This window comes from Lagopus muta, chromosome 8 (genome assembly GCF_023343835.1).
Source record: "Lagopus muta isolate bLagMut1 chromosome 8, bLagMut1 primary, whole genome shotgun sequence".
NCBI classification, from domain to species: domain Eukaryota; kingdom Metazoa; phylum Chordata; class Aves; order Galliformes; family Phasianidae; genus Lagopus; species Lagopus muta.
The window spans coordinates 28,162,240-28,188,457 of record NC_064440.1 but is presented as its reverse complement, the minus strand read 5'-3'; the positions used below and the strand labels follow the sequence as shown (position 1 = coordinate 28,188,457).

General features: G+C 38.5%; 1 long non-coding RNA gene across 1 annotated transcript; it reads right to left on the bottom strand.

The window, feature by feature from the left end:
• Window positions 1-803: 803 nt before the first annotated feature.
• On the bottom strand, window positions 804-15,384 carry LOC125696569 (uncharacterized). The gene is made up of 3 exons (XR_007378414.1): window positions 15,286-15,384; window positions 9,890-9,953; window positions 804-878 (listed from the first exon to the last, which is right to left on the bottom strand). It is a non-coding gene; the product is annotated as an uncharacterized LOC125696569 (long non-coding RNA).
• Between the last annotated feature and the right edge of the window lie 10,834 nt (window positions 15,385-26,218).

The window sequence follows — 26,218 nt, the reverse complement described above, 5'->3', positions numbered from 1 at the left end:
GCAGGACCCGGCATTTGGCCTTGTTGAAACTCATCCCATTGGCTCCAGCCCAGCTCTCCAGCCTGTCCAGATCCCTCTGTAGGGCCTTGCTACCCCCAGGCAGACCCACACTTCCAGCCAATTTGGTGTCATCTGCGAATTTACTGAGGGTGCACTCAATGCCCTCATCCAGGTCATCAATAAAGATATTGAAGAGGACAGAACAGGCGCGTGGCCGTCGGGTGAGGCAGCGCGGAGTTTGGGCCCCGCGGCGATCGGCGTCCCCACAGCATGAAGGCAGCAAGGGCCAAGACCCCACGGAGGCCGGCGCTGAAGAAGGCGTTGCCGCCCGGCCCGAAGGACCCCGTTGGGGTGTACTGCAGGGTGCGGCCGCTGAGCTGCCCAGACCAGGAGTGTTGCATCGAGGTGATCAACAAGAGCACGGTGCAGATCCACCCTCCCGACGGATACAGGATATTCCGCAACGGGGAGTACCGGGAGATGCAGTATTCGTTTAAGGAAGTGTTCGGTACCCTTGTGGCTCAAAAGGAGCTCTTTGACGCAGTGGCTAAGCCTATTGTGGAAGATCTCATTCGTGGGAAGAACGGTCTCCTTTTTACATATGGAGTGACAGGCAGTGGGAAAACCCACACTATGACAGGATCTCCTGGTGATGGAGGGCTGCTTCCATGGTGTTTGGCCATGATCTTCAACAGCATAGGGCTGTTCCAGGCCAAGAGATTTGTTTTTAAGCTTGACCACAAGAATGGTGTGGATGTTCAGTGTGAAGTAGATGCTCTGTTAGAGAGACAGAAAAGAGATGCCACGCCTGTTCCCAAGACTTCTGGCAAGTGACAGGTGGATCCAGAGTTTGCTGATATGATCAACGTGCAAGATCACTGCAAAGTAGAAGAAGTTGATGAAGATATATATATATACACACACACACGAAATCTTATAGATTTCATGTGTGTATATATATATCTATCTATATATGTGCTTTCAGCTTTATCATGGTTATATTAGTAACACACTGTAGAAATGTTTGTCTCTCACTATCAAGCAACATAGGATGCACGACACAGATTAAATTAGAAGCCATACCCTCTAGGGCAAAAATCCAAATCAGCTTTCAAAGCTTCCGGACAAAAATGCCCAATAGCCCATGAAATGCTATTAAACACCTCTATCCCAATTTAGATTCATGTAGCATGCTAACTTTGGATTCAATTCAGGAAGTTGCTTAAGGATGCAACTAGCCTGAATTCTCTAAACGGCGTATCGATTTGAGAGTACATGCATGTTCCTAACAGGGTACAGAGACAGATTCACAGAAGCTACTGTTACATTTTTTTCATAGCTCTTTACCTTTGTTACAATATATGTTTTATAATTCTTTAGCAGTCTTTCATCGCACACCTTATCGTTATCTAGAAATCTGTCTAGCAACATATTATAGACAGCACAACCTTGAGGCATCACCTATCTACAATAAAAAACAGGATTCACGTAAATTGACTTTGGGATTAAGTTGCTATTTCCTTAGTAATTGGTTCATTAATGAAAAAGGAAGATGATTTTACTGATAATCATTTTTTCCTTTCCTTCTATTACAGTGTATCTTAGAAGTTCACACCTAAAAATTGTCAGACAGGTATTGCTGCTTATGCAAATAAAATCTTAATATTTGAGTGTTCTTGGACCACTGAGAAACCTCACAAAACATGGAAGTTCCCAGGGATAGTCTCCTCTAAATCCTGGAGAATGATTTAAAGAGAACGTAGTCATTTATTGAATTTGCTCTTCACATTCAGCTTAAAAACTCGTAACCCAATAGGGATATTTCGGAAAACGTGAAAGAGGACGTGAGAAGAAAAGACAGTTCCTAATAAACATAGAAAGAAAATCCTAATGCTTGACTACAAAGGCTGAGAATAGAGAAATTAATCTCCTAGAGCACATCAAAAATACAGCCAAACCTAGCATTTAATTTAGGATATTCATATGAGAAGATTTTCTGTTCTTAAGAACAAGTGATTTAATAAATATTTCGTAATATTTGTAACATTGACTAAAGTCAATGTTAACCATAGTTTCTAAACAACTCGTACCTAAGTTTAGTTGGAGCAGCTGAGGAGCAAAACAAGTAAAACTTCTGTAATGCTAAGCCCAGAAGCCAGAGCCACTCAGGTCCTAGACAGCTGGCAAGAGGAAGCTGGTTAATGAGGGTGAATTTTCAGAATCCCAACATTGGCAATATAGGGAACACCTCCTAAACTTGGGTGCATGCAGCATATATCCCACTAAGCTTGGCCTGTCAGGCAAACCAGGACACATGGGCTAAAAATAAGATAGAAATTGTTGCTTGCTGGCACTCTGCACATATCACAGTAAGCAGAATGATTGCCTAGGTTTCTCCTGTCTCCATTTTAGGCATATGCAGCTGGCAGCAGTACGTTGTTCTCATGCACCAAAGGCAGCAGATGGAATGAATTACATATTTCAACAGTTCTTGACATCACATCAAACACCTTGGCTTTTAGTTTTAGAAGAGTAACTCTTGGGAGATTTTTTTTTTTTTCCAGCTTTCAGCATCCAGATAAGTCATACACAGTTATTTCCTTCTTCATAGAACAATATAGCCATGCCATATGTTGCAGACTTGCAAGACTTGCATAGAAAAACTCTGCAGCAATAGCAAAAGGAAGTGTTTTTATTGATGGTTTCTAGCTAGACATAGCCAATGAGCAATGTATTACAGGTAGCCTCTGAAACTAAGGGCTTTATGCCGTCCATCATACTACAGAGATTAGATGTTCAGCATTTTTTTTAAGTAAATAAAGAATTTTGAGGTATCTAACATTCAAAACTGCTATATTTAGCTACGTTAAATCAGTGTTTAACAAGCTATCATCAGCTTTCAATTTATTGCTTAAGATTCTGAGTTACAGCTCCCTTGACAAGTCCAACTCTGGGCAGGTGGGGCTCTTCCTCAGCACAGTGACAGGTGGGAAGCAGGTCCTGGCACAGCCAAACACAGCCCACAGAGCATCGCTTTCATCCAGGAGGTAGAAAAATCTCTTCATGCATAAAATTCAGCTGAATGAGTTCCTGAATGAGATTGTAGGGACTGTACATTCTTGTGCCTGCCTGCAACTGTAACGCTATACACAAACTGGACAAGGAATTGTACTTGGTAAGCCTGGACCAGCACCTGATCTACATCAAGTTGCTCGCTCTCCTTTCCCAGAGAGGTAGCCAGACAGGCCAGTGCATCTCTATCATCAGTCATTGCCCCAGTGCACCTGACTCCTCTCCCCACCAATCAATCAGTTTCTACAAGTCTTTAAGACCAGTTGGAAACAGCTTCAACAGAATAGGCTGGAAGATTCAGCACTGTGCTCAGGGTGAGAGTGAGCCCTAAGAGGAACTAGCACAAAAAAAAAAAACAAAAAAAAAACACAACACCAAAAACCCAACAACCACCACCACCACATCTCAGGGCCAGGAAAACACCTCACCTAATGCCTCTGAAAATTTTGAAGTGATTAAGATGATTACAACTTGGCATCCTTCGAAACTTAGAAGGCCTTCAATCTTTCCAGAGCAAGCTATCAACAGGATCATTGTTTCTGTGCTACCAATCCTTTCTTCCAGTCTCAGGATTTCAGCAAATCAAGTAAACATACCTTGTTACGACCTTGATTCCTTTCACTTTTGCTGAGGTGTGATCAATGCTGGCTATTCTGCTGTTTTGAGATAACAAATAGCTTCCGAGACTTCCAGACTACATCCGACCCGCATGCTCCAATAGCATTATAGCTGGAAGTTCTGCATGTACAAGCGATTTTGATCCCAGACAGCTCAATACTTCTTTGAAATACATTGCCAGTAGCTACTGACAACGGTGTCAATCTCTTAATTATCTGCCGTAATCTCTTCCCTGCATTTAAATATTAATATAACCATTTCCCACCAGTGCAGTTTACTTCTAACTACCAAAGTTTTAATAATTCTGAAGTTGATCTTCAGCAGAAAGAAGCACTTGAGGTGCGATACTGCTTTTCTCCTCCATGCACTTTTTTCTTCAAAGAGCTCATTTTAAAATTATTTCTCTTGGAAGAAGAATTATTTCTTGGAAGAAGATATTCTTCTCTCTCATTCTCCTAAATTTAAAAGTGCATTCCTAAGAATTTTCTCTTGCTTCAGGATTTGCTTAGTTAATAGCTTAGAGTGAAGTGATGTTCTGCTACAGATTGATCGGGAATCTTCGGTGTTTTCATGCTCCTACCTCAGACCAGAGCATACTCTTTTTTCCTCCTCTGTTCAAAATACTTTTACTTTGTCTATTCCTAATTTTTCTATGCACCTGAAATTGAGCCTAGCTGCTACTTTTTTTTTTTAAACAAAGGGGACAGCTGTGCAAGAGAGGATTATACTGACAAAGATGAACTACCATAATTCGTCTCTGTTGTCCACTATCCTAATCTCTCAATTACCTTCAATCAGCCACTCTAACTGAACAGACTAAAACAGCTTCCAGAAAAAGAATAAGAGAAAACAAAGGCCAGACACATAACAAAGGTGGAAATAAAGTGGATTGCTAAGTAAAAGCACAGGAAAGCATCAACACAGCCTACAAAAGCAGGCAGAAATTAGCATGATGGAGGCAAAATACATTGCAATTGAAATTACCTAAGAAAGAATATTCAGGCCAAGAACTTCATCTCATTCCAAGTGACTTCAGTTAAGTCTTCCAAGGAAAGTACTTATCATCATCGCTGCTTCAAAATAAACTGATGCTAGTCTCAGTGTGCAGTACTGCATTTATCCAATGTATTTGCTAATCTCAATGTAGTTCATAATGCAATGTAGTTGAATTTGTAATTGAAATAAAAATCCACAGTCAGACACTCTCATCATTAAAGGATAGATGTCACAATGTATCCCATTTCTTTTACAGGAGTCAAGCATGGGTAAACTTTTTTCTTTACCCTTGATCAACTAAATCACCAGCTGTTTATGCACAACTGCTGGCAACCTTGGAAGTGTAATTTGTCTTCCAAAACTCCATGAACCTCATTCACCCATTTGTTTAAGAGCACAGCAAGCTAACAATACACATGTTTTCGTAGTTAGTACATTAAAAAGCTTAAGAAACAGTCCCCAGCCATGCACAATTTCCACTGGAGAAAATTGTACCTGCTGAAGAATTAAAAGATAGAGACCTGCAAGTTGAATGGAACATAAATCTAAGTGAAATGAAAGTCTTTAATTGCTAGAACAAACAAAATCTTTCAGCTCATTATGCAGCTCAATTCATAATTGCTTAAGGTGTTACACCTGGGGCTTATTACAGGAAAATTTGGAAATCATATCAAGCCTGTACAGGTGTGCACACAAATAGTGAAAATAAATTGCTTTCCCCCAACTTAGAACTGCTTTTTTGGCAACCTCTTCTTATACGTTCAATCCTTAAAAGCAAGGATAACCATTTTAAGCTAATTACAACTTTTCAGCGATGCATGCATTGTTAGGTGCGTGAAGCACTCAGATTTGCAGGTAGAAAAAAGAAATCACTAAGTCAGGTTTTTAACTAGTATTGACAGGACAGGGAGAAATGCAGTAAACCAGATGTCAGACAGCTACCCACCAAGACTACAATTCTCACATACGCCACATATATTCTAACTTCAGGAATTTATGTTAATTATACATTAGCCATTTAGAAATGCCTCATCCTTACTCATTCATAGTCTGAAACTGATACTAAATGCACTGTCCATGATATTTATGCATACCTGTTCTTACTCCACATTAAAAATACAAAACCATTGTTGTAACATCTTCAAGAACGTTATAGAATAGTCACTCCTTGAAATGCACGCTATTGTCCAGAAGGCTTAAAGCAGTCTCCCTCCCCTCCCCCCCCCCCCCCCAAAAAAAAAAAAAAAAGCCTAAGGGATGCTCAAAAGCTGTTATAGTCTTCAGTCATGGTCTAGCACCACCAGGGCCATATATTGATGCCTTTAAATATCATACACATTTTGATAGACAATGAATCATAGCAGATAGCACATTCACTGCTTTCCATAAGAACATTTTGCTTTTTGAAATTTACATCAACCTAGTTTCCCAAGTCATCTTTGAAATATTGTTCACAGTTTCCCATTAGCTTTTGCTAACTGTCCATTTACAAATTACTCACTACTTACACTCACAATATACTGGTCAGATACAGAAGCCAATTTGCTTGTCTGAAACAAAAACAAAATTAACATCTCACACTCCAATACGAGATGCTCATCAGCAACATTTGCATGTGCACAATCAGATCTCCTCTGTTAATCTGTCTATATTTAGTTGAATGACCTACATGCTAAGATCAAATCCCCCACACTTCACGGATACATCACAAATGTTCTCACTGTAGCAGACCTGCAGTATTTTATAATAGAGTGGACCACAACCTCAGAAGCAACACGTATGCAAGAGCGGGTGTACGCACAGACTCGAGCACATGGTATCTGCCATTTCAAAGCTGATTATTCTGATATGGTCTGTCAGAAGCTACAGCTAAGCTGTATTCTTTTCAAAGGCTCTGACTGTGTGAAAGTCAACAGATGTGGCAATGGAACAACAGTTGGAAAGACTGAAAAACTAGGCTCAGATGAGAAAAATGTTCAGCTCCATTCTTCTTACCCTCCTCTGAGGCACAAACACACAGTAGCCACCAAAGCTCAGTACGGAAAAGGAATGAAAGCAGCAGAGAAAAGACAGAAAGGAGGGAGTGGCAGAAACACATCACCCTGTCTGTAAAATAAAGCAGGGAGGGAGCACATAGAGCCAACAACCCATCATGAACTAAGTGATGGAAAACAACGGTGGGGAAAAGACAGCGTTTTAAAAATGATCAATTATAATTTACAGTTACAACAGTGATCCAGAGCACTGAAAAATTATAGCTGTCAAATGACTAATTGGTGATGAACATCACATGACAGATTGAAGTTATTTGACAATAACTGTCAACATGATCTCAAACAAAACACCACAACATATCCAACAGTCCCACCGATAAGCAAACCTGGGTCAGCCCCCTCCCTCCCCCCTGAAAATTCTCAACTGTATCTGGACCCACTGTGGTCAAATGACAAGTAATTCCATTTCCAGTCCAAACTTTTAGTTGGTAATGCAATCTATTCTAACCACACATGCAGCTTGCATCTGAATCTGTGATGTGTCCTCCCAAGGTTGCAAAAGAAAACTATTTTCATTCTGACCGTAAAAGCCTTTTCCAGAATCTACTGTTATGATTTCAATTAAATTCACTCACATCCAAATACTGCAACATGAATTTAATCACTTGCTTTGCAAGTTTAGTGCCCAGAGACTCTACAGAAGTTTCAACAGCTGTTGGAAAAAAATGTTGCAGCCCCTGACTTTTTATTAAAGTTCCTGCAGCCAAGGTTTACTGTAAATTGATGATCTAGCTGGATTAGATGTTAATATGCAGCTTGATATATTATTCATGAGATTGAGTCACAGACCTAATTAGAAACATGACATGAAAAGCTTTTGAGTCCACAATCTGGATTCTTCTGACATGAAAGATTTGACATGTGAATAAATTTTCACTTGCTGAGAGAAGAGAGATAAATGACCTTTTACATCTAAATGTAAAAATGTCATGTTGGAGATGCATCACTTTCCTTTCTGAGAGTTCGGGAAAAACAGTAGAGGTATCCAGTTTGATGTAATAGAAGCCCTTTAGAAACCTGAAGTTTTTGCCACTTCATCCATTCCTATCTGCTTGCAAAATGTCTGTTCCACACCCCTGTGCAATCAGAGATATTAAAGATGGATAATCCTCTGCCACACAAGCACTCCAGAGAGTTTTTGGCCTAGGAACAGGTCTCCTTCATGCAGCTAAACAAAGCTATGCCATAAACAAAAATTCTGTATATACCAGTTGATCTAGTCTTTCAGCTTTCCAGGCTTAACTGAAGGTTAAACTAGTTTCTATGAGCACCACTAGTCAGCTGTTTTGGCCAGAAATATTGTGTTAACTAGGTCAGTAACAACAGATTCAGACAGCGGAAGAAGTGGTTCAATTGATAATACTGACTAGTAGTGGTCAATAAGTATACCTGGGAAAGAAATGGCAGCAATTCACATTAGGTAGCTCTGTTGTGCTGTGCATTCATTCATTAATTATTTATTAGGGCAAATGCCTAAAAACAACTTGTAATAGATACCAAGAGAAGCTAGTATGGTAGCATACATCTTTAATATTTTCCTTACTCTTTCTTTCAAGATTTCTTTTAAGATTCCAGTTTCCCCACCTCTTCCACGTCAAGACGTATAAGATGCCAACAGCAAACATTATTGCTATTAGGAAATAATTTATTGTTCCAAGGTTAACTATTCCTTATCTCAACACACATAAATTTGATAAATTCCTATGATAAATATTTAAGTGCTTTATTTATGTTAGATTCTTAAGCAAAATTAAACCAAATCTCCAAAATACGAAAACAAAGATATTGCTGAATACATTTGAAATAAATATGGCATGCTAGGCAAGGAAAGAATATGACAAAAAACACTGTCTTCATTTTACAAATCAGACCACCATGATATGTTAATTAGCTGACAAAAGGAAATACTGCATTTTAAAATGATCATTTAAAAGTAGACAGAACTAGTTCTTAGCTAGCACTGATCTGATAAAGCTCAAGGATAACCCAAGATAATCAAGGCTACAGAGTCCAGGAAAACAATCTGAAGTAGCGTGTAAGCAACTGAAAGCACTTTTCAGACTTGACAACACTGAGAGGTAGAGCAGCACAAAGCAAGAAAAGTCGTTACTAATAAACACAGCCAACAGATTGCAGTCAGATGTCTTTGTATGAGGGCAATACAGAAGAAGATAAGAAGGAAGAGGTCAGGATGCACTACTTTCCAAAATTAATAATTCATTAACATTTCTCTTCAGAGAGCTGTTACGAAAAAAATCTACAGAGGAACAGAATAATTCTCAGCATCGGTGATCTCTGTGTCCCGATTCGTAAAGGATTACCTCCTAAGCTATCTGTAAGATACACGTTCTAAGTACCTTCCACTTACCTCAAGATGTTTATTTCCTGCGAAGTCAGAAAACCATAAGCAGGATGACAAGGATAAGGAGCTACTTCATTCAGAGTTCTTTTAATAGTGTTACATTTTAGACTTACTGACAAATAGTATCTATTGGCAATGCTACTTACCCTGCTCTCACTACCAACAGCCTAGAAGCCACAAGCAAGGACTCATTGTATCAAACCACAGCTGTGCCACCTGGCCTTTTCAAATTAGCATTTGCTCCCAATAAAACACTAATTACTGTATTTTATCGTCTTGTCTTGTTCAGCATTTCACTTATTTTCATCTTTTGTGAAAACTTTTTTCTTCAGTACAATTCACATATCAGAAGAAAACATGGAAAAGATTACAGGTAGCCCAGTTCTTAGTTTATAAATCAGATCTAAAAGCTTCAAGCTTCAACCGCTGTTGCGAAGATCACTATGACGCTCATGGTCCAAATGCAGAGTTAAACACATTGGTCATGATGCTAATTCATAATAACTAGCTTAACTAAAGAAAGATAACAAAAGCTAAAAGAAAAACACAACATATCAGAACAACACAGACTTGACAACTTAAGCCTTACGAGTTCAATTTGAAGTACTTTGTCATTTATCTGTAACATTCACCAAAAGTAGCTCCCTCAAAGGATAGACTATTCATAAGCTTTACTGAAGATAAAAGGAGCAACTCACACCCTTGACATTGTCAGCAGTAGAAAGTAGACCTCAATCTGCCACAATTCAGATGTATATATAGTTTAGAGAGGGAACTTTTTTCTTACTGTATATGAAGGAGCAGTTCCTTTGTATTCTTCTCAGTTGAATTGAGATTCTATCAGTTAAAACCTGGAAAGGGAAGGGGAGAAACAAAATAAACACATGAGAAAGCATTCTAGGAACAGGCTTCTTACAATCCGCTTAAATTGCCTGATAAGCTTAAGCAGAGTTTACCTGAAAGAATCATAAGACAAATATTTCATTCTACTAGAGGCTGCCTGTGCTATAACCATTAAATCTAAATCTAGCAGCTGATGCCATGGTAAAGCTGAGGTGGAGTCTGCTGTTCCTCCATTTCCTTTTTCCAGCAGCCCATCATTTTCCTTCCTGTGGTAACTCATTACTTAGAGAACTGAATAACGCTGCACAAGCCTGCCATATCTGAAAAAAGGAGAAGTTTCCTACCTCTCCTCCTACACAAGTTTTTGGGTTTGCTTACTCATTTATTTTTGTCGATACTTTTCCTACACTTCTGTGCTTGACTTGTACAAGAAGTAAAATCTCAACATGCAATATTGAGGCAATGGCTTCCATGAGAGGTGCATTATGCCCACAGTAACCAAATAGGCATTCTTGCTGATTTCAAGACAAGCACGAGCATGTTGCTGTAGCACAGTGCTTGGAGTCTAATACATTAAAAATCTTTACTACTAGGCAATTTCAAGGAAAAGCAGATTCCTACAGTGCTCCTACAAAATACAAGAACTTCATGAAATATAGTAAAAAATACAAATTGTGCCAGAGAAAGGAAACAAGAACGACAGAAACAGTTAGGAATGTAATTGCTCTACACTTTCACAGTTGGTAGCAGACAAAATTAGAATCATAATATGCTAGTACTGTCTTTAGAAATGGCAGATCCCATCTCTCTCAATTTTGCAGTTGAATACAGTAGGGAAACACTGGTCAAAACAAAGCAAGTTTCCTCTGTAGCATTTGTGACAGTTAAATCAAGGAAGAATTTTTCAGAACTACAAGCACTATGAGTGAGAGTAATCTACTGACTGTTTCTATACCTTCAAATTCCTATCCAGTGAAATGCTCAAGCAGGTGCCTACATAGAACTTGCAAGTAAACTCATTCAAATTCATTCCTCCCACCCATTCTATTCTAAAACAATTCCTTATATAGTGATATCTTTCAAAAAAAGAGAGCAATATACTGAAGTGAATAGGAATACCTATTCCCTAAAATGAAAGTCTCTAGACCAGTGTTGCAAAGCACTGGTCTGATAAACCAAAAACGTTTGAAAGATTCTTGAATACAGTCAGTTCAAACGGAAACAAATTCAAATTAACAGTGAAAGGAGCAACTGCTATCAAATAATATTGATCATTTATTGGAAAGGAAATATAATCTATTTAAAGAGCAAGCTTAATAGCAACTAAGCTCAGCATTCAACTCAAAAGTGAACAGTATCGACACTTCAATTAAAATTCCTTTCCCTTGAAATGGTAACAATAATATTTTTTTTAGGAGATTTATACATTGAGCTTCATAGACCTCCCTTTAAATAGCTACACTTGGTCATCTGTAACAATCCAGCTAAATAGTAGTAAAGAAATCTTTGCTCAGAAAGATATAGAGGTCACTGGGAATATTTCCCCCTCCTTTCTCTGATAAGTAAAAACCTCCAGACACAACCTTATTGAGGCAGCTAACATAACAGTTCAATTCAGAGCTTTATTATGAAGTTTTAGATTAAAAACTATAAACCAAAAAAAATATGTACAAAACTTAGATTTTTAGAAGCAGTTTTAACATCATGCCCGAGATGATGCGCTTTGCTACAAATAAGCCTTGTATATAAATGGATTTCAATCTCAGCTCTTCCCAATTTCAGCTGCAGTTAAATTGCATGATTTTAAAAAGTCTGCTTACTTTAGTGACAAAAAAAAGCTTCTACATCAAATTACCCTAATTCCCTTGTAAAGACAGTTTGCTTATACTTAAACACAACCTTTCCCTGATTAGCAGATAGAACCATGATTTCCACAAGTGCTTGAATCTAGGAACTTTTACTAGAATTATCTGTCAGCATCAACCTATTATCTGCTGCAGAATGCATACTAGGCAATTCAATATGATAACATCACCCCAGAATAGATTTCCCTTTAATTTATTCAAATTCATTGAATCCCAAAGCTTTCATATAGAAGTAGAATACATTCTCCTGCATCTAGTTAAATGATGAATGCTATATTTGACTTCAGAGTACTATCTTCAACACTTTAATATCGTGATATATCTCACTTAAAATCCTGATCATTTTCTTTCCACATTAATACTTCTTTCAATGCTCAGCAGATTTATGTATGCCCAGACTCCATAAAGCTGAGCTTGGCAAGAACTGAGGGTACTACAGTGCAGTCACAGCCATCTGTCAGTGCAACTGGCCATAAATCCAAAAACCAAACCGAAACAAAAATAATTATAAGTCATTGGTCTGGTTACTGTTAAGACCAGAAGGAAAAAAATGCCAGATATAACACCCAGGAAAACAGCTTGCCAGACCCATAGCTAGTTCCTTAATCTCCTCTAACGCCTTTGAGAGGAAATGCTGGGTGTTAAGAGCTGTCAGTCTTTCAAGAACAGAAGCCTGCCAAAGACCAGACTGAACATTCACCTATGCCTGCTTGAATTCTCTAAAAATGACAATTCATAAACTCAAGTTTGTAAGCTGTGACTATAAACTTACTATAAGCTCTCAATATCTCCAATGATCTGAAGACAAAAATACAAAATAAAATCAATCATATTCATGAGAAAGATCCTGAGATTTACCAACATGGAATGATTTGGAAACCGAGCTAAAAAGCTAGGCAGAAACACCTACTTAATGTTACACTTTTGTTTTCCTTGCATCTTTATTAACCATTTTATGGCCATTGCAAGAATTATGTAATAGTTTATTCAGGTTCACAACATAAGAGTTCATTTTTACAGTTGTGCCACTGAAAGTTTGAAATTCTTTGTTTTTAATCCCAGATCAATTTTGTATACATAATATTTGAAAATACCTTCATGATCAATCAGAAAAAAAAAAGTATACTTAAGTATAAGTTACCATGTACACACTCAAGTTGTTTTTCCATTTGTCTCTCATGTTTATGTTTTATTTCATATTCTACTGCTACTTTCAACAATACTAACTCACTAAAGTGCAATACTGAAGAACATAATTTAAAAAGGTATCCAGCAACCCCCAGTATCTTCCACCACAAGAACAAAAACTACACATCTCAGGGACTTCAGTAATAAATTAAAAAAAAATAGAGCTCTGAAAGCCAGTCAATGTTCTTGCACTGTCACAATATCAGCCTATGAGCAACAGCCTTCCTGAGCAGAGATTTAGATCAGCTGGTTTAACGATAGAGAATGAACAGTGCAAGTAATTTTAGCTATGCTTACCCAAAAGAAAAACACTCTCCTTGTTCTCAAGAGCATCATCCAAATGTATTCTCACTTATATAAAGGTACTGTAACATCTAGGTATCTTCACTGCAGACCTAGAACAGCTAAGATCTAAATAGCATCACTTAACACTGCATATTTAGAGGAAAAATACAAATGTAAGTATTTAAGTAAAAATAACAGGAAGAGAGTAGTTTTTTTTTTTTTAATTTTACAGGGAAAATGAAACGGGCAGTAATACAGAGCAGCTTTCTAGTTACAAACTTTAAAGGTATCATCCCAAGGAAAAAAAAAAATCCTTGCTGCATGTCACCAATACCATGTGAAACTGCTATAGCAAAATATTATGGAGACTGTCTTCTCTTTTTCTTGGAGTACCACAGAAAATCTTACTTAAAGCTCAGCTTACTCCATAGGTAGCTACATTAATGCTAACAACACTGACCACCAAACATGATTGCAATCACACTACTACAATTTTCTACTTCAGAGAAGGGCAATCATGCAGATGCATTTCCCGTTAACATATAATTTTAGTCATGTCCATCCAGTTTGGATATCATTAGTTTGGGTTTTTTTTTTTTCCTTTTTTTTTTTTTTTTTTTTAAGCTCATCACAGAACTGATAGTTGAAAGTAGAAATGAAAGAAACAATGAGAATGGTCCTTGGGTAGAAAGAGAAAGAAAAATCCTGGGCTGTTAGAAACTTAAAAAAAAAAAAAACAGATACCACCTCTATCAGGTGTAATTTTTCCTGCTACACCAGTGCCCATTTAAGGCATCTGTTAGTGTGATTTAGGATTCTGCAGGCTCAAACACAAAGGGCAGCAAGTTTAGGAGACTTACAATGAAGTAAACCTTACCAAACCTCTTCTTTTTTTCCCCCTTCTGTCTCCCAAATAGCAAATAAAGAAACTAAACAAGCAGAAAGTAGGAAGCCTCCATTTTACAGTTTGCATATGTGACTGAGTGCCAGATGCATTAACCACTACTGCATCTTTGGGCTTCTGTGCTCAACCACAAGCAGCAAACACATGAACTTGTGTTCTTGAAGTCAAGTTGCCCTTTGATTTTGTTACTCTCTAAAAGCAATGAAATTGCTTCTGATAAATACGTTGTGATGCCAGGCATAGTTATCATTAGAAACATCAATCATCACACATAAGAAAAAAATAACTCACCAACCCAACAATAGGGTTTCTGATTACAGAATGCTCTTTCTCAGAAAGCAGCCTTCACCCAAGAAATAATCTCCTTTTGGAGGCTAGCACTTAAATAAGCCCAGGGTGTTCATTCCAGTCACATGGGAAGTAGGGGTGAATTGCTTGCACCTGTGCTTATTGAGCCAGCCACCCCCTTCACCATATGCTCAATCATCAGTTCAGGCCATGACATTCCAGATCCCTTACGAATATTTTTGAGACAGCTTTCAAACAGACTATGGGGATACTGCATTAGATACATACAGCTATAAGACTTTTGAAAAATTTGACACTTTACTGGAAAATAGGACTAAGCCGCTGTCTGAAATGCAACATTTTGCAAGAGAATAGGAATGTAACCCTTCGATCTGAGATTTACTCACAAAAGAATACGTATTTCAACCTCAAAGATACACCACATATTTTTTAAACCCAAGGTATTCCCAGCTTTAACATTAAAAACAGCTCATTCAGACTGAATAGAAACATACTTGCTTGGTAAAGAAAGACAGACAAGTTCTACGGGAATGAGTTTTAATTGAGACCATTCCTATCTGCTGTAGTATTAGAACATCAAATGCAACTTGGGAAAGTGAAAGCTAACATTTGAAGGTTGTTCTGAAGACGCATAGCAGCATCTAAGAACTAAACATTGCAGCTATTTGGACGTTTGCTGGTAGGGACACTTACCTGCTGTACAATCAATGAATATACACATAGCACAGTACATCCAGGAGTTTGTCTGAGATAATTAAGATACTAGAGTAAGGAAAAGAGAACACTCACCTTACCCATGACTCCCATAATAAACTCCAGCTCTCCAGAAAAGATCCTTCCCCCCTGGCAGTCAGTTCTTAAATGGATCTAGGAGAGGTAGAGCCAGGCTCCACCCCTTCCGGCAGCACAGATGAATTGCCTTCACCTGTGCTCCCTTGGCTGACTCATTGCTCACCTCAGGTGATCAATCAGAGGTTCAGGCCATGATTCAGCAGCCCCATACACCTGCCAAATGTATAGACATAACAGGCCACGACAGAGGTAGGAGTTTTTGACATTTCTACTAGTAGCTAGATCAGTTAAACACTCATCTGCACGTACCTGCCTATGTATCTATAAACTCTTTTCCCTACCTACCATTTTACTATGGCACCTCTACAGCACACATTCTCAAGCACTCAGTCAGACAACAGCTGAATTTCCACCTCCACAGGCACTAAAAATTCACCTAAACTGAGGCTCTGCTGTTAACTTACAAGTGGGCATCGCCCTAACCGTGGCAGTTGTGTAGGCTCCTGACATGCCTGGAGAACATTTTAGTTCAGAAGTGTAACAACAAGAAGAAATATTACACTTTTTCTAAATACAGATACAGGTTGGATGGAGATAGGCTTGAGAGCAGTCCTGAGGAGAAGGATTTGGGAGTATTTGTTGATGAAAGACTCAACATAAGCTGGCAACGTGCACTTGCACCCCAGAAGGTAAACTGTATGCTGGGTTGCATCAAGAGAAATGTGACAAGCAGGTTGAGAGATGTGATTCTGCCCCTTTACTCTGCTTTCCCGGGGCTCTGCTTGGAGTATTGTATCCAGCTCTGGAGTCTCCAACACAAGAAGGACATAGAATTGCTGGAGCAGGTCCAGAAAAGAGTCATGAAGATGATCAGAGGGCTGGAGCACCTCCCCTACAAGGACAGGGTGAGAGAGCTGAGGCTCCTTAGCCTAGAGAAAACAAGGCTCTAAGGAGACCTAATAGAGGCTTTCCAATACCTGAAGGAACCTACAGGAAAGATGGGGAAGGACTTTTTATAAGGGCAGGTAGCAACAGGATGAGATTTCCAGTTTTAAACCAGAAGAGGGTAGATTTAGACTAGGTATTGGGAAGAGAATCTTTACTGCAAGTGTGATGAGACACTGGAATAGGCTGCTCAGTGAGGTTGTGAGTGCCCCTTACTTGGGAGCATTCAAAGCCAGGCTGCATGGGACTTTACACAACCTGATCTAGTGAGAGGCATCCTTGCCCACAGCAGGGAGATCTTAAACATCCCCTCCAACTCATTCTATGATTCTAAATAACTAGACACAAGCAACATCAGAAAGATCGTTAATATGAAAATCAGAAAAGGAAAATGGCAATAGGAAAAATGCTGAAGGGCTGTAACAAGGATAGAGGATTCAAAAACAGATAAGAAGAATGATATTTGACTGTAAGCTGCTGAGGGAAAATTGCAAGGACTTGCACATAACAGTTCACCACCCTGACCAGCGTGCCTTCATACTACTTATCATGACTAAAACATGATTCACTTCCTTGAAGAACTTACATGTCTTCATCTCTTCATCGCCATTCCTGTCCCCTCTCCAGCGCTCTCACCGGAAGAGAGCTGCAGCTGTATCAGGGACTGCTGTCTAAGCCACAGGCATTCAAGACAGACATACAGCTTCAAGAAAGAGGCAGTATGCCTTGTGCAAAAAAAAAAAAAAAAAAAAAAAAAAAAAAAAAAAAAAAAAGATGAAGCTTTCTAAACAAAAATATATTTGTATACAAGAAGAGAAGCTGATCCAATTGTCACCAGGCTACAGACAATGGCTCCATCATCAAAAAGTGAGATAGAAGTTCTCCCACTACACTTAGACACTGTAATGATAAAGAGACAGTATAAAATCACTGCAGTAAATTAGAGAGTTAGATTATATAACAGGCACAAGTTAATGGCATTTTTATATATTTTTGGGAAGAAAAGCAATTAAAATTTGCATCTCAGCACACACACTATTTACTATAACCTTAAAAACTAGTAAATTCAAGCACAACAGATCACTAACTTTCCTACCTTCTGCTTTCCATACGCAGCAAAGCGCAGCAGCAGCTACAGCTTTGAGCTCCTGTGGCTGCTTGGACTGCACTGCAGTTATTTCAACCAGCACCAGAATGGCCTCAGGTTGTAGTGCAAGTGCCCCAGACAGGCACAGAAGTGCACTGTCTCCCAGGCAAGACTAACTCAGCACTGTTCCCCAGCTCCTCAACAAACGGATAGCTGCATCTATAACTACTAAAGCCCATATCTATTAAAACTTTTACTTACCAGATTAGAACAGCCAAGTTTTACAGTTTGCTCAGCTTGCTTTCTGTACCAGGGTACAGTCAAGGCTCCCAGGACTGGCCAGCCACAGCTAGGTAAACATTACTGACTACTTTCACAAAATTTATCTACTGCATTCTATTGAAGGTAGAGGTAGATACAACAGAGACACAATAATTTGCAAGCATGATACATAAACACACGTTTCTTCTTAACCTGTACCAGGTTTATCGATTTCTATTGTGAAAGTAAAAACCTGACACTTCTGGATAGATAAGTGAATAAATGCTTTTTTTTTTTTTTTTTTTTTAATTCTTTTTTCTGTTAGAGCACACTATTGCTGCCCAGAGAGCAACAACATGTTGACCAGAAATGTGTACATCTATCTGTAGCACTACCAAGTGAGGCTGCATTTTTCAGAATACTTCCTGTTTTCCATGACAGCTGATAGGCCTTATCAGTAACTACCTAAATGGAAGGTGAAAAGAGGTTCAAATCATACTATTTTCACTAGTTCCCAACACCAGGACAAGGTGAAATGGGCACACATTGGAACATTCAAACATTAGGAAGCACTTAACTGTGTGAGTAACAGAGCACAGGCACAAGTTGCTCAAAGAAGCCATTGAGTCTCCTTGGATATCTTGAAAAGTCACTCAAGCATGGTGTAGCACACCCTACTCTTGGTATTCCTACTTGAGCAAGTGCTGGACCAGATGGGCCCAGAAGTCCCTGCCAGCTTCAGCCATTCTGTTACTCTATAACAGAAAAGCAGAACGGACAGTCGCATTCGTCATTTGTGCTTCTGTTAGATGGAAATCTTGGCTTCTTTTTGAGTCTATACTTGCTGAAGTTATCCGCTGAGAAAATGAGGGGAGAAACAAGGAAAATTCAACATCCTGAAGTTGCATTAGAAAGTTTGTAGGGGTAAATCAAAGACAGAAGAAAAACTTTTTTATGTGAAGAGTGACAGTGCAAATTAAGAGAGATATTGACAAGAATATCAACGCAATAGAAATGAAAAGTATCTGCATAGTAATAGAGGCTATATCAAATCAGACTCTGTATCAGTTGAACATAATTCGTATTTCTGTAGCTAGATATCTTGTGCTGAGATCTTATTAAAGTATCTAATTCAGCATTTCAAACTATATTATGAGTTATATTCAAGGAGTTTGGGACATTGCTGAAAGATGGATTTTTCAAAAACATCTTCGGTTTATTACTGAAGGTAATAAAACCTATATTTAGGAAGCATTTTGCTGTGGTGTACAGCCAGAAGTACCACTGTGGCCATAGAAGTCAATAGTGGGTCAGGCAATCTACTCTCGTGATAATTAAATGACGAAATCATTCTTTTTTTTTCTCATCTAAGAAAATCTGTATAGTCAGCTTATTTTTTTTTTCTGTGATCCAGACTGTGACAGTAAACTACTTGTCACACGGCAAAAATCCCCGTACACTTTATGTTTGCACAGACAATACCTCAACCAGCCATGTTGTGATTGCAGTGTGCCCATCAAAGCCTCCAGCCACTTTGGCGTGGATTGGGGAGAGCTGATTTCAAAGGACTGGCAGTAATGAGGGGTGGAGGAATCAATTCTTCATTGCTCAGTAAGAAGGAAAATAAAAGTACTGAGCTGGGTTTAGACTGCTTCTGCTACTATGGATTTACTGTGCATTTTGATACCATTATCTGCAAGCAGGAATTCGGCACGCTAATAAAAAAATGGCATCAGAGGGCTGAATAAGCCACCTCTAGTGCTGAAAGACAATGGATTAACCACTGTAAGGATTTCACTCCCCGAAAGGGTAAACAAACAAATTGCAGGTAAAATAAATCTACAGACATTCATGTTGTGAGTATCTGACTGACTAGGTGACTGCATGTTGTGTGCATAAGGATCTCTAACCAAACATTGAATTCTAATTGACTTTCACAAGTCAATTCATACTGGATTTCACAAAGGCAGTTGTCAATGCTCTATAGTTGAAGAGCTTACTGAATTAGAGCAAAGTCACTCGCTGTTCTGAGCAGACTGCATTCTGCAAGTGCTGGTGAAACAGCTAAAAATCCTGTCACATATGACTTAGCAGAGAAAGGATTTATAAAAATTCCACTGTAAATAAGAGCACATTGTTCTGATTTTACTGTCATTGTTCTGTGAAACTAGGATAAACAAATGAAGTCTTGTTTATTGAACATAAAATATTTTTTCTTTACAAATGTCCTCATGGATTAAATGCTGTTCATACAAAAGCTGAGAGAGAGTTGTAGAGTTCTTTTTAAATCACCCTAAGTGATGGATAAATTGTCTCTAAATTGTTTAAATTACATCTAGTTCATAAGACAGGAATTCTGCTAGAAGAGGCTAACTAGGAATTTTCAGACTTGGAATAATCTGACGGTCTGAATAAAACATGAATATTTGAATAATACATTAACATTATCTTCTGCTGGGGACCCTGCTCACCTACTACTGTTTGGGGATATTCAGGCAGGACATCCAGCTCAGCAAATTAAAGAACACCAGCTGTGATGGCCATTTCTTAATCTCCCTGTCTCCAAAGTTAAATTATTTAAACCAATGGAATAGGCTTGAGATAAGATGAAGAAAATACGTTTAAAGAAGCAATCAAAACCGCTAGGTGAAACATAAATGGCCTGTGATAGAGAAAGGGTCAAACCAGGTGATAAAATTGTGCCTTTCTGCTATGGAAGCAGGAATCTGTGCTCCTACAGAAAAAGGTATGGTAATCAGGGAAGAAAGACTTCCCACAAAAGAAAGAATAATTTATAACTGTGAAAACAGGCACTGTTCATTTTGCAAGTCAGCATAGCCTTGAATCACTTTTCTCAGTTTCATACTGGATGTTCCCATTTGTGCTGTCTTTCACCTGACTCTTCTACAAACTGTGTATATCCTGCACAGTTCACATCAGCTAATCCCTCAGGCTTGGGAATACTGCAGAGAACAGTACACGTCACAGACCCCTTTATCCTCCTATGATATACATCTTTGACATGCATTATTACGACACACGGTGAATCTAACTTCAGTGTAGTCATGCATATAGAGCATGTGTCATCAGTCACTGGAAAGTGGGCCTGTGGGTATTTAAGGCTGAGTGGGTGGGTGTTTTATTTATGACATGAATAAGACGACTCTTTTAGCGTAGAAGCTGAAAGCAGTAAACATTCCACCACTAAAGATTGTACATTTTATTTAACGCAAACAAAAAAGAATATTTTTTTCTTAATTACTTGTTTTTGAAAATAATCCTATATATTCTACTGCGTGGCTGGCTGGGTGCGGAAAACCACGACAACTTTTTAAACTGTTTTCTTTGAGGACGTCTAAAAACACGGTTAACGTCTGTAAACTATTTTCCCCGTGTAAGATATTTCACTCAATTTCTTGCTTTCCACTCTCATTCAATTTGTTTTCATCAGGTACCAGCTTGCCGTCCAGCAAGCCAATCTCATTCCATATTGATTTGTGGCGAAACAGAAGGACAGAAGAAAGTGAAGAGAAACAGGTAGCCAAAAAAAGATAAGCCCCTCAACTTATATTCCTTCCATTCTGTAGCACTCTGAAATATTAATAAGGAATTTGTTTGATAAAACGAGCACCAATTTATTTGCAGCCCCCCTCAGTATGGGGGCTGCTTGCTGGATTTGTCTGCTTAACCTTGTGTGACAGCAAATATGAGTCAGCAGAAAATATTTTCTAGCACACTTGAAACATCCACAGCAGCCAAAGGAAAAGCAAACACATGCAGCATGTTTGTTTGTCCCTCCTCTCTAAAGTGCCTTGTTAGTAATACCCTCTAAGCTCAAACATTCAGTCCACAAGTATAATCAAAATGATTTTAACCTGTGTTCTGCCTATTTACACACTGGCAGTATAAGGTGGTCACTCTGCAAAGAATGAGCGACGTTCAGCACTGTTCTTACTGAAGCTTCCCAAAAAGGTTCTGACTGTATGAGACGCTGAAATGCTCCGACTGTCAAAGCACTTGAGGGCAGCTCTGTTACAACAAGTCAGAAGCATGTTTAGCACTCAAGAGCTTGAAATGAGCACCAGTTGGAATAAGTGGAAGTATGTAATGGAATAACATCACTACAGTACAAGAACTAAGATAAGCAGACATCCTCATTACAATTCCAAGTAACTTAGGCACGGAAAGCCTAATGTGGAGAGAAATTGAAACAATACTCTTGTGTATGGTTCAGTTTAGCGAAAGATCAACCAGCAGAAAGATACACTGTGAAGAGTCAGCTCCTTCTCCTTCTGATGTATGCTTTTATGTCTGCCTTCTGTTGAACAGCCGTCCATCAAAACAGCTTTCCATGCAACTTTCTAAAGCGTTGATCTACAAATCAGATACAGATTTTCACAAGATCACTCTGACTTGACTTTGGATCTGACCTGAAAGCATTAGTTATCATGTAGAAGTAAGCTACAGGAAGCACAGCAGTAAAACAACAGAAACACTGCTGAGAAATGGTGGTGCTGTTCTTGCCCATGGGATGCTTCTGAGTGCTGCAAAAAAACCCAAACGTGATCAGAAACCTGGGACAGCAAGAAAACGAGAAACCCAATGCTTAAACTGTTCCTATATGTTCAAAGTGAACAAAAGACTCCCAGCAGGCAAATAAAATTAAGGATGTTTTGGCTTGATTCATATTACATACCACAGCATATTAACAGGATGAAAGATATTTGGATGTACCGTACAGTGCTTCCTTCACATAAGGTAGACAAATTTAATTTACTTTTTTTTAAACATCGTACAATTAACTAAATTTTCAAATAGAAAATACACACAACAAGCTTTCATTGTTGGAAATGAAGCTTGGTAAGATGTCAAAGTTTGATGGATGGCTACTCTGCTATTACTTCTCCTACTGTATATGATATAGAAAATCTTACATGAAAATATATTCAAAATAAGATTTAAAAGTCCATATTCCTTTTATTCTGAACCATCACCTAAAAACCTGAGATGTCTCTAAAAGAACAAAACAAACCAAAACCAACACGTGCTCTATTTTGCTCTTCATAGGAAGAGAGACAAGAAAAATGAAGGACAAAGGGGAAAAAACCACCAGCCTAGAACTGGAAATACTTTGCATTGTCTATGTAATTTCATATTCATTGTATGTAAATATGTTAGTAATCCATCAACCCTGAAAGATCTGCACACATTTAAAACACGACAGCTTTAATTTCACTACTATAAATTCAAAACTATGTTGCCAAATGCAGCTTATGACCATAATGTAAAAAATAATAACAATAATGATAAAAATTCCATGATATATTGTTACATTATCCACAGACCAGAATAATGTTTATTTGAAGAGATGGTTTATTCCTCTGCCCCTAGGGGATGAAATATAACCTCTGAGGACAGCCAAATATGAAGCTGTTCAGCCTCTGGAGAGCACACTTCCTATGCCCTCTTCCCTTTAGGTACAACTCTGGCACAGCAGCTGGCACATAAGGCTACCAGCTTTTTGCTACTGACAGGAAAATGCTGGCTTCACAGTCCCAGAGCATGAACATATCTACCAGTTCTACAGGCAGTTCGTGAAGACAAGGGATGGGCGAGATGGTCAATAACCTAAGTTTGGCTGTTTTCTTCATTCTGCTGCTTTGCTTAGGAAAAACAGCCTGTCAAAACTTTCTGTATATTCTGAGAAGTATCTTCATATCTCCACAAGCAGCTGTCTTGAAATATTTAGAGCTGCCTGTGTGGGGCAGGAAAAGGAACCATTTCCGTTTTTCACCTTCATTGAAGGAGGATACGAAAGCAAGAGGAATTGTGCTGCAGCCTACTTTAGGGATCCTGCATTAGCAAGGTTGATGGACTACGTGGTCCAGAGATCCTTTCCAAGCCCTATGATTCTGTGATTATCTTTAACTTGAGGATGAGAAGCCAGAACTCCTCTGTCAACAAACATTAAGTCTGCACAAGCTCACAATAAATGTGATGTTCTCACTCATGAAATTGGAATACAAAGAGTGCCTTTCAGGTATGTTAGCCTAGCCTGTCTGTTCAAAGAAAGTAAATATTTTAGATTCACATTATGCCTTTCTGAAATCGCAGAGTACCATCTGTTTTTAAGCAAATAATTTCAATTCACAAAATAATATACCTGCAGTGATTTACTAGGAACAGTTCAGACCTTCATCCCCGAATATAATGACAGACAATTACATATTTTTCTAAATCAGTGCTTCCTGGAAATTCAGAATCAATGCAGACATTCTTTTCTTTCCTTAGCAATGTATCCACTCCTAAATTGGATTAAATAATATTAGACACATAGATACTGCAGTATATGCTTTTTTCTCTTAATTTGCCTAAAAGACACTTACAGTCTAAATGCTAAAGCAGTGCTTTTGTATTTGAAGCTTCATGGAGAAAGCTCGGGATTCAACTGAAGTACTATTTTCTCTTGCAAGTCTTTGATGAAATTTATTTGAATGTGTGAAAATAAAAAGAACAACAAGGAATTCATTCTGATTTAGAGTAGGGAGACAACAAGGAAGTAATAAAAAGATCTCCATTATCCCCTTCTTTGCCGGTTTTACGAATGGGGAAAAGCTCTAACACAGGACAAAGGGAAATGGCCTCAAGTTGCACCAGGGATGTTTAGATTGGATATTAGGGAAAGCTTCTTTACAGAAAGAGTTGTTAAGCACTGGCATAGGCTTCCCAGGGAAGTGGCTGAGTCACCATCCCTGGCTGAGTCTAAAAACCGTTTGGATGTGGTGCTCAGGGACATGATTTAGCTGTTAGTAAAGGTAGTAAGGTTAGGTTGCTGTTGGACTTAATCATCAAGGTCTTTCCCAACCTAAGCATGACTCTGTGATTCTATAAGGGATCGTAAAATTGTATGTTTTGACCCAGACTATGCTAATTAAGTCCATCAAAAATAGCCTCTACCTCAGGGCTTCAATTAGCCACTTGTGCCTCAAATTCAGAAAACAAAACAAGTACAGTCTTGTAGTTTTACCCTGCAATTCTTCTTGCAGTTGGCATCCATATTATCCCTTTCACTATAGTTCTCAAAAGTCCCAATTATAAAACAAAGTATCTGCAAATGAGTTTCAGAATTCAAAACGTTGACCAAAGAGGACTGTGAAATGACTTTTTTGGACTCCTATCTCAAGTCTGGTAACTCAGGAATAACATTGTCACTTACAATCATTAAGAAATTGTTACATAGAAATACTTCAAACGTTTTCATGTTAAACTGCTATTTTGCTCACTGTAAGTCCGAAAATAATTGGATTTCAGGGAGAAGAAATTATGTGATAAAGTGAGTTAAGAAGCACTTTGATTTATGGTATAGTTTCATCATAGAATCATGGAGATGTTAGAATTTAGGAATGGTTTTGGAAGGATCTGAAATGCTTTCCACCAGGCTAACTGAGGTGCTTTTGAAGTTGAAACACGTCAATTGTCCTCCCTCTTGTAGTAGAAGGGCTGATCTGAAAGTAACGGCTCTTGTTTTAGTATTTTGGCCCACTGTGTCAGAGGTGGATGTTGCTGGTATGGCAGTAGAGGTGGAACATTCCCATGAAGATTCCATCACATTTTGTTGTGCAACAAGTAGCAAAGGAGGGGCATTCTGACAAAACAGTAATTGATGTGTAAGTATGTATGAAGCAACAGAGTCTAACTGAAATACTCTTTGTGGAAAAAATGGCATCCATTCATGGCAATCATCAATGCTTTTTGAACGCTTCTGAAGACCAAACACGGAATGTGAGCACAGGGGGGTGGCGAGTAGCGCGTTTCAACAGTAGCAACAGCAACAGTGGGTAACCTCTCCACTGCGGATTTTTACACGTGCAGTACGTAGGCTCTTGTTCACTGTTGGCAAAAACACATAGCCAGTGGTGGTGACTCCATTGAAAAATAGTGTTTTGTAACTGAGAATCTGATCTATTAAATAGTGTTGTTATGCTCTTTGTATCTGCTGTGGTTTCTACAGAGATAAGTAGAAGACATTAGTTTCAGAGCAACCTACACACACTTTTCTAGCCTGTTTTTGTTAAGATACATAATTGATCTATGTTTTCAGTGGCAGTTAAGTCCAACCATTTGCCAGTTGTGACTAAATAAAAAAAAAAAAAAAAAGATTAACAAGTTTTTCATTTTCTTTAATAGTTACTTTGAGGAAGAAAGGGCAAAAACACTGGACGCTAAGAAGCCTGCAGGTTCTTTCCCTATGGTTCTCTCTACTGAAGATTTAAGCAGCCCAAGATCAAATAGTTTACAGAATTAGGCTGTGGTCAGAATTATTTTATAGCAGTAAGTCAGATATTCCAGACAAACTAAGAATGCTGAAAATTATGACCTTATATGTGCCTTTCACAAGTACTTGTTTGAGAAATAAAGTAAATATTCGGATTGCAAAGCAAGCAAGGACTTGTCAGATATTAAGAAATAATACATTATTTTCCCCAGCTTTCACCAATAAAAAGTTTGTAGCTTAGCACATCTGTATTCGTCTACAGTGACATAACGCATATTATTCCAAAAAGATGACATAACAGATACAAACCAGTGAGGCTTATCAGATTTTACTGTATGAGGCTGATAAAGAATCTGAATAAA